The sequence below is a fragment of the Polypterus senegalus genome, chromosome 2 (assembly GCF_016835505.1).
Source record: "Polypterus senegalus isolate Bchr_013 chromosome 2, ASM1683550v1, whole genome shotgun sequence".
Lineage (NCBI taxonomy): Eukaryota > Metazoa > Chordata > Cladistia > Polypteriformes > Polypteridae > Polypterus > Polypterus senegalus.
In genome coordinates, this window is record NC_053155.1 from 42,863,095 (window position 1) to 42,876,810 (window position 13,716).

The 13,716-nt window shown below is 36.8% G+C and overlaps 1 protein-coding gene and 1 long non-coding RNA gene across 2 annotated transcripts in view; one reads left to right on the forward strand and one right to left on the reverse strand.

Annotated features, from left to right (window-relative positions):
- LOC120522861 overlaps window positions 1–13,716 on the reverse strand; it is a 189,781-nt gene that overhangs the window by 60,105 nt on the left and 115,960 nt on the right. Inside the window, exon 5 of the long non-coding RNA XR_005632526.1 lies at window positions 5,867–5,933. This is a non-coding gene — a long non-coding RNA (uncharacterized LOC120522861). The remainder of the gene's footprint in view (window positions 1–5,866; window positions 5,934–13,716) is intronic.
- Window positions 1–13,716, forward strand: part of tbl1x (transducin beta like 1 X-linked) — a 312,413-nt gene that overhangs the window by 51,878 nt on the left and 246,819 nt on the right. The window lies entirely within an intron of this gene.

Below are 13,716 nucleotides of genomic sequence, written 5' to 3' on the forward strand. Positions count from 1 at the left end.
AGTCTACCATAAAGAGAAGACTGCATGAAAGTAAATACAGAGGGTGTACTGCAAGGTGCAAGCCACTCATAAGTCTCAAGAATAGAAAGGCTAGATTGGACTTTGCTAAAGAACATCTAAAAAAGCCAGCACAGTTCTGGATAAACATTTTTTGGACAGACGAAACCAAGATCAACCTCTACCAGAATGATGGCAAGAAAAAAGTATGGAGAAGGCATGGAACAGCTCATTAGGTAAAATATACCACATCATCTGTAAAACACGGTGGAGGCAGTGTGATGGCTTGGGCGTGCATGGCTGCCAGTGGCACTGGGACACTTGTGTTTTTTGATGACGTGACACAGGACAGAAGCAGCCGAATGAACTCTGAGGTATTCAGAGATATAATGTCTGCTCAAATCCAGCTAAATGCAGTCAAATTGATTGGGCGGTGTTTCATGATACAGATGGACAATGACCCAAAACATACAGCCAAAGCCACCCAGGAGTTTATTAAAGCAAACAAGTGGAACATTCTTGAATGGCCAAGTCAGTCACCTGATCTTAACCCAATTGAGCATGCATTTCACTTGTTGAAGACTAAACTTCAGACAGAAAGGCCCACAAACAAACAGCAACTGAAAGCTGCTGCAGTAAAAAAATGCTTTAGTTGCCTCACATTTTTATGCATTTTTTTTGTTCAACCAACTGAATTAAAGCTGAAAGTCTGCACTTCAACTGCATCTGAGTTGTTTTATTTAAAATTCATTGTGGTAATGTACAGAACCAAAATTAGAAAAAAGTTGTCTCTGTCCAAATATTTATGGACCTAACTGTATACTGTATACCATGCACAAGTGAACCTTTTCTTTTATAATAGCTATGAGAAGTACTTTAGAATATTAAATTATGTGCAAAGAAAAAATTCTGAGGAAGAAAACAGAAATTTGTGTAATTGAATGTAGTACTAGATGATTATATCTTGCCTGAAGAAGGGGCCTGAGTTGCTTTGAAAGCTTGCATATTGTAATCTTTTTAGTTAGCCAATAAAAGGTGTCATTTTGCTTGGATTTTCTCTGTAATTGAATGAAAAGCAAAACTTGCCAGGGGTTGTTTGTACCTTGTTGCCATTTTTCTGTTTTTCCCTGGGCATATTTTATATTTTGTAAATAGTTACATTTCAACATAAACATGAGAATACACAGAATTCAAAACAAAAAGTGATAATCTTTTTTGAAGTGTTAAAATTTACCACTAGTCTTGAGTATACTGTATTTGCAAGTCCATGCCCAGTTTTTGTACCACTTTCCCAAGCAAGAACTAAACAAACAATATCAAAAAAGGAAAGGGACATTACCTAACGCATTGTATTACTATTGAATATCATACTACCAAATAGAAGACAGTAATTTCTCAAGAGCACAGCAAAGGATAATGTCAGTTTTGCCTGGAGTGTAAATTCACAATTGGCAAGTAAATATTCAAGTTCTCTATAGACAGAAATAGAAAGGAAAAAGTAAATGAGTAAAAATAGATAAAAGCAGCTTACATTTCCATGCCATGTGAGCTGGTATAGTTGCCACGGTAACACAGCTCTGGCACAAAGTATTGTTCTTTGCCTTCACTGTCTAGCTAAAGCATTTCTGCTACTGCAGTGGCTGAGAAAGTTATTTGCAGTGATCTTACACAGAAATAAATAAAAATATATTGCAAAACAAATAGTGCTGACAAATATGGGCAGCCATTTTTTGACGTCTTCTCCACAGGTTGGCATGGTAATTTGTAGTGCCTGTACTACAGCTCAAAACACTGTTTTTTGATTTGTAATAAATAAGTCTGAGAACGCAATGCAAACAAAGTCTGTATTACCCTATGTTAATCACTTTGAATGCCTATTATGGTTTGAATTCAGCCATTTGGAGAGTGTAATCGATTTTATAACTGGCTGAAAATTCTCTTTTAGGTGTTAAATAACTTATTTGGTTGAGAAACATCTAGTTTGATCAAGGCAATGCTGTGGTTTGCCCAGGAAAGGATGGTGGCAAGGGAAGTCAAAGGAAAATTTTTAGGAAATCACACTGTATACAGAGAAGCAATTTTTACCTTATACTTATACAAGTAAGTTGAAACATCTTTATGTCAAACTTTTATAAATGTAGTAAAAAGTTTAAAACAAAGTACAGTAATCCTTCCTCGATCACGGGGGTTGCGTTCCAGAACCCCTCGCGATAAGTAAAAATCCGTGAATTAGAAACCATATGTGTGTATGGTTATTTTTTTATATTTTAAACCCTTAGAAACTCTCCCACACTTTTTATAAATATTCTCCACACAGTTATATCGTTTATCGCGTTAATCCGCTCCAGACAGATAAATGAATTTCCACGAAGTAGGATTCTTTATTTATAAATCTAATATTTTCGCAGTTAGATCACAAAAAACCTGTTTACGACCTTCTAAATACGTTTTTTTAACATTATTAGAGCCCTCTAGACATGAAATAACACCCTTTAGTCAAAATTTTAAACTGTGCTCCAAGACAAGACAGAGATGACAGTTCTTTCTTACAATTAAAAGAATGCAAACATATCTTCCTCTTCAAAGGAGTGCCGTCAGGAGCAGAGAATGTCAGAGAGCGAAAGAAAAGTAAACAAGCAAAAATGAATAGGGCTTTTAAGTAAACGAAGAACCGATAAAGCGGCGCAATGAAGGGATCAATGTGAAGGTAGTCTTTCAGCATTTTTTAGAGGCGTGTCCGTATCTTCTAAGCAAACAGCCTCTGTGCAAACAGCCCCTCTGCTCACACCCCCTCTGTCAGGAGCAGAGAATGTCAGAGAGTGTGAGAGAGACCGAGAAAAGCAAACAATCAAAAATCAATTTGGGCTGTTAGAGCTTTGAAGTGTGCGAAGCACTGCGCGGGAAGCATATCGTATATCATTGAGGAGTTTTATTTAATACGTAATACGTTTTGTGATTGGGTAGCTTCTTGGCCATCCGCCAATAGCGTCCCTTGTATCAAATCAACTGGGCAAACCAACTGAGGAAGCATGTACCATAAATTGAAAGACCCATTGTCCGCAGAAATCCGCGAACCAGTAAAAATCTGTGATACGTATTTAGATATGCTTACATTTAAAATCCGTGATGGAGTGAAGCCGCGAAAGTCAAAGCGCGATATAGCGAGGGATCACTGTATTACAAATCTACCGTAAACAGCTTACATTTAAAAAAAAAGCACCACCTCTTGTACTTAATGACATCAGGGGGCTATACAGCAATAAAAAAAAACACTACTTTACCTGTAGAGCCAAGCCATGACTGAAGAGAATGAAAGGCAATTTTTTGTATAGCAGTTGGTCATGTTGTTTTGCAGAACATAATGTGATGAGATGAGAACAGGATGATTCTTTTGAGTAAATAACTTTTTTGTTGGTAACACATTTATTCAGATTCACTGTTTAATGAGGAAATACTAATTTAGGCTTTGATACAAATGGTGAGTCGAGATATTTTTAGCAGTTTTTAGCTTTGAATAAATCAACTTTGTAGCATTACATGATATTGCTATTGGTGATTTTCTTTAATACGGAGTTCTGCTACAATCTCTCACACCAACACCACCAAACCCCTCATGGCTTATCTTCAGCCCCCGACTGCAGATCCTTTCCAAAGTCAGTGATATCCATAGTTCACAAAATTATTTTTCACCTGTTCTTTTCTGTACAGTGTTCAAACTATTCAATTAATTATATGGACCATGTAAGTGTGCAGCCTGTAAATGCCATTTCTGTTGGTAATAAGTTAAAGCAATACACGATTCATTGTTAAACTTTGTTTGGTTATGGGTACGGCAAAATAAAGGAGCTTGAACGTACAAAAAACATGTAAAGAAATTCTGAAATATAATAACAGCAGGAAGTGAAAATTGTACACTTTTAATAATGATAATAATATATACTCTGCTTAAATTCAAAAGAGTAGAGAGTGTTTTGCAATGGCCCTTTACAAAAGCCAAGTCACTAGAAAAAGAAGGAGCTGATCTATGGCAGAAATATTTCACTCATGAGCAATTGAATGTAGCCTGTTCCATAGTAAGTAGCAAAGTGAACTAATTATATTAGCCTAGAGGGAAAAAATACTAATATTGTATACAGAAAATATTTAGTTACATAGTACGTCTGATACATCTGATTAACCAACAGCACTATAACTGATGTCCATTGTCATTGAAAATCTAGGGGAAGCCAGACAACAAAGCTAGTATTGGATAAAATTGACAAAGAAGAAAATTAGGGAAGCATTGTGGTGGACAATATGTTAACTGCAAACATTTGAACTTAATTTCCACCTTCATCTCTATGCACATATTCACATGGTGTCTCTCTGCATACTCATGTTACCATCTAGATCCCAAAGACAGATGTCCTAATTTTGTTGACAACACTAAATAAGTTCCGTTTTAATGAGTGTAAAGAAATGCATTAACTTGCCTTGAAAGTTTGTCCTGAGTTGCAGGATAAACCCATCCACGGAGAGAAGTGAACTTGTTCTGGTGAGAAGCATCTACTAGTTGTTTCCTGCATACCCTACTTATCTGTGACTTGTAGGTCTGTCCAGCAGATTTGACATTCTATTGTGTCAGCTTGCCACAAAGTGGCAATCAGTTGACAGCATATTACTTCATTTTATTTGAATGCTCAGAGTATATGCTTGTTGTAAAAATTCATCACTAGCAAAGAAATCAAATAGCAATTCACTGCCATGATTCAGTTCAGACAGCCTAAACCTTCGAGACACATTGCTTCGAGTATCAGTCTAATTTCCTGGTCTCCCACTAAAATTACAGAGTCAGAATGTTAATCTGGTCTCTCTTAAAGGCCAAATAGTAGTAAAAAAACAAAGAAAAAAAGTAGTTCTGAAAAAAGACAAAAATTTTACAAGAAGAGGCTACATTACTGAATAGAAGCATTTAGCCACTCTAGTGAAGTTGTGCGAGAGACAAATGGTGGAGAAGAGAATGGCAGCTGTATGAGAATGATTTTAACGCAACATACACTCGGTATAAATGATATCTCGTATGAAAATATGTCTGTATTTTTTAAAAACTCAGTATATCGACCAGCCTTTATTTATTTATTTTTGTGTGCACCGTTTTTGCCTTTCAGGCATAACCAAATTTTAGTCTGAAATCTAAGCAAGGTTTTATGCCTGAGGTCCCTTCTTGTAGTCAGTAGACAGTAATGGGATCTTAATCTCTACGAAGAAAGTGCTATTCATTTTTGTAGTGTGACTGAGCGATCCATCCAGGAACAAAATGTTCTCTTCTTCTAAATTTTAATGCACTTTGCAATAAGCTTTTGAAACTTCATTAAAAGAAATAAAAAAAAGAAGTGTTATTAGACACTTGTGTGCAGAGCTTAATAAAATCGATTATATTTCCAGGCGTTTTTCATTTGAAGCTAACGTCTATATTTTTTTCCTTGTTTTATTTTTATAAGAAGTCGATAACCTTTTTGTTCAGTATTTACCATCTTCACAGGCAAATGATGTGAAAGTAGGAAAAAGTTTTTTTCAGCTTTTAAAGTAATCTTCAGTTTTGTGCTACAAAAGAAAAAACAACAGCAACATTTATTTATATAGCACATTTTCATAAAAACAATGTAGCTCAAAGTGCTTTACATGATGAAGAAAGAGAAAAAAGACAAAATAAATAAGAATTACAATTAAGGAACACTAATTAGCATACAATAAAAGTAATGTCTGATGGCCAGGGAAGACAGAAAAAACAAAAAACTCCAGACAGCTGGAGAAAGCAATATAATCTGCAGGGGTTCCTGTCCACGAGACCACCCAGCCCCCTCTAGGCATTCTACCTAACATAAATTACCTCAATCAGTCCTCATTGTATTCAGGGTTCTTCTCATGGAATAATTTGATGATGCCACCACAGAAAACTGGAAAAAGAACATATGTGAAAGTAGGGGTTAGTACGAATTGTGGAGCCACCATTAATAATAATGATAATTAATTGAATATACAGAGCATCAGGATTAAACTAAGACGAAGCTATGAGAAAGCCATATTAAAGTAATGTGTTTTCAGCAGTATTTTAAAGTGCTCCACCATATTAGCTAGGAAATTTCCTATTGGCAAGCTATTCCAGATTTTAGGTTCATAACAGCAGAAGGCCGCTTCACCACTTCTTATAAGTTTAGCTCTTGGAATTCTAAGTAGACACTCATTTGAAGATCTAAGGTTACAATTTGGAGTGTAAGGTATAAAACATTCCGAAATATAAGATGGAGCGAGATTATTTAAGGCTTTGTAAACCATAAGCAGTATTTTAGAGTCAATTCTAAATGACACAGGTAACCAGTGTAGTGACATCAAAACTGGGGTGATGTGCTCGGATTTGTCCAAAATGGTTCCTAGTTCAATCCTTACTATTAGTAGCGCTGTCAGCACTGGTGCTTTTTGGCTCAACTTTTCTCAGATCTTCCTATAAAAACAATGACTACAAGCAGATTAGTCTTCTAAATTTGAGAAACACGAAACAAATGCAATTGGTCATGTCCTCTGTTTGAGAACTTACTAAACATCATTCGAAGTTGTATGATGAGCTTGCTTACATCTTTAGAATATTAATTGTAAATAGTGAATGCTTTCAAAAATGTTGAGAAGAATGCAGAATGTGATTGTGGGCAGAGCTGACATGGTTTAGACCTTATTTTATAATCACCTCAGTACATTATGCAGCTGCAATTAAAAGATTCCCAAGAAAAGTTCAAAACTTCAGTTATCAGTACTATTTACATATTTGTTTTTCTTTTTTTATTTCCATTAATCACAGGTGCAAAATACCAAAAAATGAAAGGGGCCAGAAGCAAAAGTTTGGGCACTCAGCATGGTCAGTGGCAAGTATCACAGCTTGTAAATGCTTTTTGTAGCCAACTAAAAGTCTTTTAATTCTTTCTTGGGGTATTTTTACCCATTTGTCTTGCAAAGTACTTCTACATTAAAGATTCTTGGCCCGTCTTGCATGCACTGCTCTTTTGAGATCTATCCACAGATGCTAATGATGTTTTAGTTCAGGGGACTGTAAGGACCATTGCAAAACCATCAGCTTGCGCCTCTTGAGGTATTCCATTGTAGATTTGAGGTGTGCTTTAGTTCTTGTTGTAGGGCCCATCCTCTGTTTAAATTCAGGTTTTTTTCAGATGATGTCATGTTGGTTTCCAGAATTTGCCAGTGTTTATTTGAATCCATTCTTCCCTCTATCAATGACATGTTCCTTGTGCCGCTGGCTGCAACACAAGCCCAAAGCATGATTGATCCACCCCCATACCTAACAGTTGGAGAGGTGTCCTTTTCCTTGAAATCCGAATCATTTTTTCTTCAAGCATACCATTGGACATTCTGGCCAAAAAGTTCTGTTTTGACTTCATCAGTCCACAGGACTTGTGTCCGAGTTGCATTAGGTTTGTTTAGATGTTCTTTTGCAAACTTCAGGCCCTAAATTTTGTGGCTTGGATCCAGGAAAGGTTTTCTTCTGCTGAATGCACCATGAAGGTCTTATTTGTTGAAGTATCATTGCACAGTAGAACAGTGCACCACCACTGCAGAGTCTGCTAAATCTTCCTAAAGACCTTTTGCAGTCAAACGTGGGTTTTTAGCACAAGCTTGACCTCCACTGTTCCTGTTAACTGCCATTTCTTAATAGCATTATGAACTGAGGAGAAACCTGTCTGAAAATGCTTTGCTATCTTCTTGAGCCTTCTTCTCTGTTGTAAGCATCAATTATTTTATTTTTCAGAGTGTTAGAGAGCTGGTTGGAGGGGGCCCATGGCTGCCGATTGTTGGGGCAAGGTTTGTGGAGTCAGAGAATTTATACAGCTTTGCTATTTGCATCCCCAGAGATTTCCTAATGATGACTGTGAACAAGCCATAGTCCTAATGAGCTAATAATTAATGACTGAGTAAACGCTTTGTGAGGCCTCAAATATCATTGGGATGCTTTTACATAGTGCCACTTTCCTTTTTTCCACTTCTTCAAAAGCAAAAACAATACACTAGTGTTGCATACAAATGCCTAAAAGAAATGTGTCATCTTTAACTTTAAGCCTTTTTGCATCAGTCACTTAATTATTCACAGTAAGACATTTTAAGCAAGGGTGCCCAAACTTTTGCATGCCACTGTAACTAGTAAAAAGCTCATTCTACCATCCACTGAAAAATAAAATTACATTGTCTTCAATTAGAAAAGTGTGCAGATAAAATACCTTGAATTTATAGTTTGCTAGGATTTCTTTTACATTAGTGGTGGAGCAGGGGTCATAAGCACCAGTGCTACTGGTGATTTTGTGAAGGATAGTGAAAAGAAATATGTCACTTTCCAAGTCTGTCTGACTGCAAAACCAAAAGTCCAAAAGACTGAGTTGACCTAATCCAGCTCCTCCCATGTCTCACTGCACAGGGTAGTCAAATCCCACTGTACAGGGTGCCTCCCATATTCTGACAGTTGTTTGTTTTATTCTTCCCTTAATTACACTACTTTGCACAGAATTCCTTGACTGCATGGTCAAACAAAAAAAAAAAGATATTTTAACTAGCTGTCTTATATGTAGCAAATGAATCAAGTTGTGTATACTACAAAATTAATGTAATGACATTTTTCTCTGATATCACATGCTTCAGCAATACATCTATTAGGACTCCAACCCCTAGACTTTCGGTTCTGTGTCAAGAACCTTTTATTGCTTTATAGCATCATTTGAGAAAGATTAGCATGTCTGCTTACATTGAGTGATTGTTGATTGCTTTGATAATGGTTTATGAATAGGTTAATTTAGCTAGCTATAACGGCTGGCTAATGTTAGCTAAAACTTTGTTAGGCTGGTTTACAAAGAATAATAGTCAAGATACCAAGACTGGTATAAAAACATTTCATTCTAGTGTATAAGTTTTAAATCACATATAAGTAAAAATCAATCCTTCGTAACACAAGTTTATAACAGTCTTCACATTTGTTTTAACTAGCATGTAGATATTGTCAAGCAGACCTGCTAAAGTTCAAATTATGCATCAGAATAGGGAGCCCAAATAGTTCTAGAGTAAAAAACAGGTGAGCCTAAAATCAAAGTCAGCATCACAGCTGCTTTATTCCCCCATATCACACAATCACATGTCTACTTGCTATGCCTCACTATGGAAGTCATTAACAGAAGCGGATCACTGTGGTTGGGGGAGGACTCCATAGAGTCACTGAATTTGTATAAAAATATATGATCAAGATGAGGTATGTCCCCCTTGGCAAAATGAGCTAGCTAGATGTAATATGTATATTCGATTTAACAAGCAAAGATCGGTTCTCCTTAAATGGCCAAGTGCAATGTGCTTGAAAACTACTATTTACTTCCAGTGCGGAAATTTAAAAAAAAAATGCTATTACTATATATAACCTTTTAGAAATTGGGGTTTGGTTATACCGCACAACCCTAGTACTAAGTCACAGTGTATCCATATTGTATCATGCATTTGTAATTTTTGTTTTTTTGGGGAATTTTGAAATATATGCAAGTACATAGAGTGTTAAATGTACAGAAAATACATTTTTACTCCACACCCTGTTTATTTTGCGTAAAAATATTTTCTGTGTCTTGTGCTTCATTTCCTTTGGATTATGATGCTGAAAAGATTTTTACTTTTGTAGTATTAAAGGTGAAGAGAAGCATCTACTGTAGGTACTGATTAAAATTTCTTTAGTGAGTGTGAAGCAAATCTGCAGCAGAAACATGTTATAACAGCAACAACATTTGTTTCTATAGACCAGTTTCATGTACATGGATGCAACTCAAGGTGCTTTACAAAACGTCAAAAAATATAAGAAAAGGAATTCCAATTAGATAATATTAGTGAGTAAATGTTGAGAAATAACGCACAAAAAAATAAATTATGTATCTATGTAAAATAGCTATGTAATTAATTGAAAAGCAGAATTCTTAAGTATAGATTTGTTTTTTTAAGTCTTTAAAGACAGCTCTGGTGATAAGGACGGGTGGCTGATGAAGACAGTAAAAGAAAACTCCAGAGACCAGATGCTGGAGAAAAAAAAAACCAAAAAAAACAATCTGCAGGAGTTGCAAGGTCAAAAGACTGCACAGCTCTCACTGGGCATTCTACCCAACATAAATGTACTTCTCTCCCTGTGTTTTGGGCCTTTGGCATCCTATAGGATTCAATTCAGTGGGGACAGCTTGGGTATTTGCCTTCATTTGAGCATCACAGTCAGCTGCATAGTACTCGGGAAAACACCAAAACACCACATGGTGCACAGGTAAATAATGAGATAAACCAGAAAAGAAAGCAGACAAAAGTAGAGATTAATAATGATATTATGCAGTTATTATTCAATTCATGTATAGTCAATTAGGTGTAGAACTAAAATGCAGCTAAGAAAAAGCCAAATTAGAAAACTGTGTTTTTTAATTATAAATGTTCCAAGATGCTAGCATGACATATCTCTGTTGGTAAAGTATTACACTTTTTTGGTGCATAACACCAAAAGGCCACCTCACCACTTCATTTCTGCTTAAATCTTGGAATAATAAGCATTACACTATTAAAAGATGTAAGGTTATGACTTGGAATGTACTGTATGCAGACAAGCACTCTAAAATATACAAGTAGGAAGGAACAAGATTATTTAAAGCCTTATATGCCATCAGTATTATTTTAAAGCCAGTTCTGAATAACACAGGTAACCAGTAAAAGAACGCTAAAATTGATGAGATGTGCTCCAATTTTCTTTCTCTGATTAAGATTGTTGGTAGTACAGTACTGCATTCTGAACTAAATGCAGTTGATTAATGTCTGTCTTAGGCTTGTCCAGTCTGTACTGCATTATAGTAATCTAGTCAACTAAAAAAAAAAGTGTGAATTTTTCAACATCAGTACATGAATGATTAACATTGGTTTTCAAGTTTAAAGGTTTGTTTGTGTGCGTAGTGCAGTGACATTCTTACTTGAGTGTGTCCATTAGACTAAAAACGGTAAAGCAATAGCAACAACAGGCCAAAAAGAGATAATGAACACATTATACATCATATACATATGAATACAACATTTACATTAATATACCCATGTATCTGATAGTATGAGTGCTTGATTAGTATACATATAAGCTGTTGGAAAAAAATACTTTCTGAATCTACAAGTGCAAGTGTTAAAGGTCCTGTATCATTTGCTAGGATGGCGAATGAAAAAAAAACTGCCGGATTTATGGAACTGATCTAGTTATTTCATGTAGGTTTTTTTTGGAAATGTTATGTATCTGCTTCAACAACATACAGTGCATTCGGAAAGTATTCACAGTACATCACTTTTTCCACATTTTGTTATGTTACAGCGTTATTCCAAAATGGATTAAATTCATTTTTTTCCTCCAAATTCTAAACACAACACCCCATATTGACAACTAGAAAAAAGTTTACTTGAGGTTTTTGCAAATTTATTAAAAATTAAAAAATTCAGAAAGCACATGTACACAAGTATTCACAACCTTTGCCATGAAACTCAAAATTGAGCTCAGGTGCATCCTGCTTCCCCTGATCATCCTTGAGATGTTTCTGCAGCTTAATTGGAGTCCACCTGTGGTAAATTCAGGTGATTGGACGTGATTTGGAAAGGCACACACCTGTCTATATAAGGTCCCACAGTTGACAGTTCATGTCAGAGCACAAACCAAGCATGACGTCAAAGGAATTGTCTGTAGACCTCCGAGACAGGATTGTCTCGAGGCACAAATCTGGGGAAGGTTACAGAAAAATTTGTGCTGCTTTGAAGGTCCCAATGAGCACAGTGGCCTCCATCATCCGTAAGTGGAAGAAGTTCGAAACCACCAGGACTCTTCCTATAGCTGGCCGGCCATCTAAACTGAGCAATTGGGGAAGAAGGGCCTTTGTCAGGCAGGTGACCAAGAACCCGATGGTCACTCTGTCAGAGCTCCAGAGGTCCTCTGTGGAGAGAGGAGAACCTTCCAGAAGGACAACCATCTCTGCAGCAATCCACCAATCAGGCCTGTATGGTAGAGTGGCCAGATGGAAGCCACTCCTTAGTAAAAGGCACATGGCAGCCTGCCTGGAGTTTGGCAAAAGGCACCTGAAGGACTCTCAGACCCTAAGAAACAAAATTCTCTGGTCTGATGAGACAAAGATTGAACTCTGTGTGAATGCCAGGCGTCTCGTTTGGAGGAAACCAGGCACCGCTCTTCACCAGGCCAATACCATCACTACAGTGAAGCATGGTGGTGGCAGCATCATGCTGTGGGGATGTTTCTCAGCGGCAGGAACTGGGAGACTAGTCAGGATAAAGGGAAAGATGACTGCAGCAATGTACAGAGACACCCTGGATGAAAACCTGCTCCAGAACGCTCTTGACCTCGGACTGGGGCGACGGTTCATCTTTCAGCAGGACAACAATCCTAAGCACACAGCCAAGATATCAAAGGAGTGGCTTCAGGACAACTCTGTGAATATCCTTGAGTGGCCCAGCCAGAGCCCAGACTTGAATTCGATTGAACATCTCTGGAGAGATCTTAGAATGGCTGTGCACCGACACTTCCCATCCAACCTGATGGAGCTTGAGAGGTGCTACAAAGAGGAATGGACGAAACTGGCCAAGGATAGGTGTGCCAAGCTTGTGGCATCATATTCAAAAAGACTTGAGGCTGTAATTGCTGCCAAAGGTACATCGACAAAGTATTGAACAAAGGCTGTGAATACTTATGTACATGTGAGTTCTCAGTTTTTTTACTTTTAATAAATTTGCAAAAACCTCAAGTAAACTTTTTTCAAGTTGTCATTATGGGGTGTTGTGTGTAGAATTCTGAGGAAAAAAATTATTTTAATCCATTTTGGAATAAGGCTGTAACATAACAAAATGTGGAAAAAGTGATGCGCTGTAAATACTTTCCGGATGCACTGTATTTTCTTACAGAATTTCTCTACTGCATGTGAAGGGATGCTGCTTTTTCTGATCTTTGTGTGAAGTGTTTTCATTTTGAAATTATAATTTGAGATGGTGTAACATTTCATCAGGTAATGCTTGCATGTTGAACTTAATGAAATTGGTATAACATGAAACAGTTTGAATCTGTTGTGCCAGTTGCCCAGTTATGTCTACTGTATTAAAGATTTCAAAAATATTAATGTGGGAACAGAAACTCTCCAACTAGTGTCTGAAGCATGCTTATAATAAAGATACTATAGGAGACTAGTGTAATCTTGTATTGTGCTATTTTCCTCAGGGGCACTAATGGTCTGTTTCAGTACTTCAGTTTGTTCTGATTATATCCATCCACTTCTTCTTCCACTTTCTGAACCTACAGTAGTTGCTTCCATTACAAAGTGTCATAGGGAGGTATAATGTAAGTTGTGTATCAAATAGTATTTGACTTTTAGACCTATCCATTGTAAGTCAAAACGAACTGAGCTTATTAATTATTAAGAAACGTCAAGGGCTGCAAGGCTTACTGTTGACAGGGCTTCCATTTTCACCTTAACAATTTTGTAGTCATGGAAAGGTTATCTGCCATTCCCGTAACCTTGGTAGAATGCCAGTTGACGTGTCATGACCCACCGATTGTTTTTGTAATCCTACATTGTTACAGACTTACTTTTTCCATGTTCTGCATTGTATTTTGCAGATATCTGCTTTAATGTATTTTTATGTATTGTCAAA